General features: G+C 31.6%; 1 non-coding gene across 1 annotated transcript; it reads left to right on the top strand.

The window, feature by feature from the left end:
- The first annotated feature begins 1,041 nt into the window (after positions 1 to 1,041).
- Positions 1,042 to 1,115, top strand: TRNAA-AGC (transfer RNA alanine (anticodon AGC)). The gene has a single exon. It is a non-coding gene; the product is annotated as a tRNA-Ala (tRNA).
- The last annotated feature ends 1,909 nt before the right edge of the window (positions 1,116 to 3,024 follow it).

Genomic DNA, 3,024 nt, shown 5'->3' with positions numbered 1-3,024 from the left:
AACTGAGGAAAGGCTGAATAAAACAGAAAACCTATGCCAACACTTAACTGTGTCAGGAATTCTGAACAAATGCTGCTGTGCTGCTTTTAAAACATTTGTAATTTTGTTGTTGGCTATGGCTGTATTGAATTGTATATGGCTTTAAAGCGAACAAAATGGTGCTTAAAAATAATGCAGATTTTTAGTGCAAAGGGAGTTAGCCTATTAGTTTTGTTTTGGCATTCTGCGTTTAAAACTTTAAACGTCGGTTCCCTTTTTAAACTTTGACCACCAAATAAAACAGCCCTGCATTTTATTTAAAGAAAATAAGTAACAAAGAATCTGCATAAATATAATTATGTTTCTCCCGTCTCTAGGAACCCAGACGGTTCCTAGAGCCATCCAATTTTGAATAACGTACGATTCCACTCGAATATGGACATCTAGAAGCCCAAATTTGAAATTTGAAACTTTTATTACCTATTTCATATTTTGTAAAATTTTAACAATTTTTTTATTAAAAACTCGAAGATTTCAAAGTGAGCAAAGGTAACAGTGTACGAAAAAAAAAAAAAAAAAAAAAAAAAAAAAAAAAAAAAAAAACATTTTTTATCTCCAACACTCGAGACTGTGTATCGGAAATTCTAAAGATATGCTCATTTTTAAATTATTTTGCGATATTGCTGTTGAACTGAATTTTATGGTTGAAGTGCGAAAAACATGATATTTACTAAACAAAGATAACCCAGAAAACGTTAAAAAAGTCCTTTTGAGCGTAATGCTATAAGGTATTTCTCCCACTTTCCTAGCGTGCCTTCGTGGTGTAGTAGTTCTGCACTCTGGGCCGGTATTACAGAGGTCCGTGGTTCAATACCCGACGAAGGCGGTTGCTAATTTTTCATCTTTCCGGCCTAGAAAAAAATCCTAATGGCTCTACAGTGGCGCCCGAACTAAAAGGGATGTGGATGATGATTCTCCATACCCAAGATTTGGACTAGGTAAAACCCTAGTCGTCCTTTAAAAAGGGGAGTATATAAGGTATTTCTCACCCTTTCCTGGCGTGCCTTCGTGGTGTAGTGGTTCTGCACGCTGGACCAGCATTCCAGAGATCCGTGGTTCGATTCCCGGCGAAGGCGGTTGCTAATTTTTCATCTCTCTGGCCTCCAACAAAATCCTAATGGCTGTACAATGTAAAACCTGAAAGCTTTCAGATTTCTTTTATGTATAATGTTTCTATTTATTTCGCGGTTTTTGTAATTTAAAAAAGAACAAAAGAAATGAATATCGAAACATTTTTTAAATGATAGTGTAAATGCCCATGACTAGATGTCTTATGGATTCTTTTTTACAAAAATCTCTCATCTTACTGAATTTCGAAACTTTGCGGAGTATGCATAGATGTTCCAAATTTCATTTGTATCCTTCAGTTTAAACATTTAGGAGTCAGAGCCACTGAAATAGTTATTAATCAAAATGTAATGATATTAGTAGTCAAATAATCGAGCAAGATTACTTTGACGGTTACCAAAAGGAAATACCATTTTTATAATCTAAAAGCATATAACGAAATAAAGAATTAAGCATCTAAATTAGTAATATTTTAACTACCAAATTGAAGATTTAAAGTTTCTAATGAAAACGAACTATCTAAAATATTATGAGAAAAAATTCTACATTAACGCTTTTAATATTCGAGCTCTAAGACACTTTTAGGTAAATTCAAATTACTAATAAAAAATTCTGAAATATGAAATATTAATCTGACCATAAAAATTTAAAGAAAATGAAAACACCCATAAAATGAAGCCATGCTGATTTTTTGAAAAATGACGAGATAAATTAAAAAATTTAAATAATAGATATTACAGAGCAAATATATAAAATTAAAAATGGATGAAGTTAAGAATATAAATACTGAAAATAATAAAAATATTTTGCAGAACAGAAAATATTTTTAAAAGAAGAAACAAGTTTATGTTAAGTATATTCAGAATTTGAAAAATGTCTTTGTACATTCCAAGAATTAGAATCTTCTGGATAACCTTTCCATTTGAGAAAGATTTTATTTCATTTTCGTTTTTTAGTAAAGAGTCTTAGTTTTATAAAGTTTATTATGTTTATCATATTTAACCTTTTTTTTTTTCATGAATAGTTCCTTTAATTTCTTCGTTATTCAAATCCTTTAGTCTATAAATAGGAGGATACGTGTTTAAAACTTGAGAAATAATAAAATCTATTCTGTAAATGTAGGAGCATACTCTCAGTAAAAGCAAATTTAAATTTAGATATTCGAGAGGTATCTCCGAATTTAAATTTAGGATTTTTAATTTTTCTGGTCCTATATAAATTCTTATACAGGGTGTCTCATAAATACCTCCCAAACTATATATAGTTACAACAAAATATATATCTTTTAGTAAAAAATCGGAAGAATGAAACTGAGGTTTGTAATTCATTTATGTCATCTAGCATTGATAATTTATCGCAAAATCTTAAATTTGAATTTTTAAAGAAAGTTCAAGATTTTATTCTGGCGAAATATCAAGTCTTATCACAGAAAATTGTATTTATTGTTAGACTAAAAGAATTCTGAAGAAAGATATAAAGAAACAAATTTACCCACTGGAGAGAGATTCGAGAATAGCCCACCAGCGGCCGAGCGGTAAAGTCGCTGAACACTGGTAGTTCGGTCCGAGGTCCGAGGCTGCATGGGCCAGCCTGTTCGCGGTTTTCGTGGTTTTCCTCATGTGTAACGTGTATACGAGCCAGTTTCCCTTAAAAAGTCCTCCACGAAGGCATCCCTCCCTTAAGGCAGATAGCCCTCGAATGCTTTGCCGTAATCTAATAAACCAAACCATCGAGAATATATTAAATGAAAAACATAAGCGAGCAGAGAAAATAACGAGATTAAAAACTCGGTTGGAGATGCAGATTTATATGTAAAACCGTAAGTATTAATATTAGCAGATATCTGGAAGACAAAATTGCTATAATTCTTGGTTGTGACTTTAATATTAACTATACTAGGCAAGAAGCACAATTATT

This window comes from Stegodyphus dumicola, chromosome 2 (assembly GCF_044657685.1).
Source record: "Stegodyphus dumicola isolate Sdum_Otavi_A_Nest chromosome 2, ASM4465768v1".
NCBI lineage: Eukaryota > Metazoa > Arthropoda > Arachnida > Araneae > Eresidae > Stegodyphus > Stegodyphus dumicola.
Note: the sequence above shows the minus strand (reverse complement) of the source record. Positions and strands in the feature narration are given on the sequence as shown.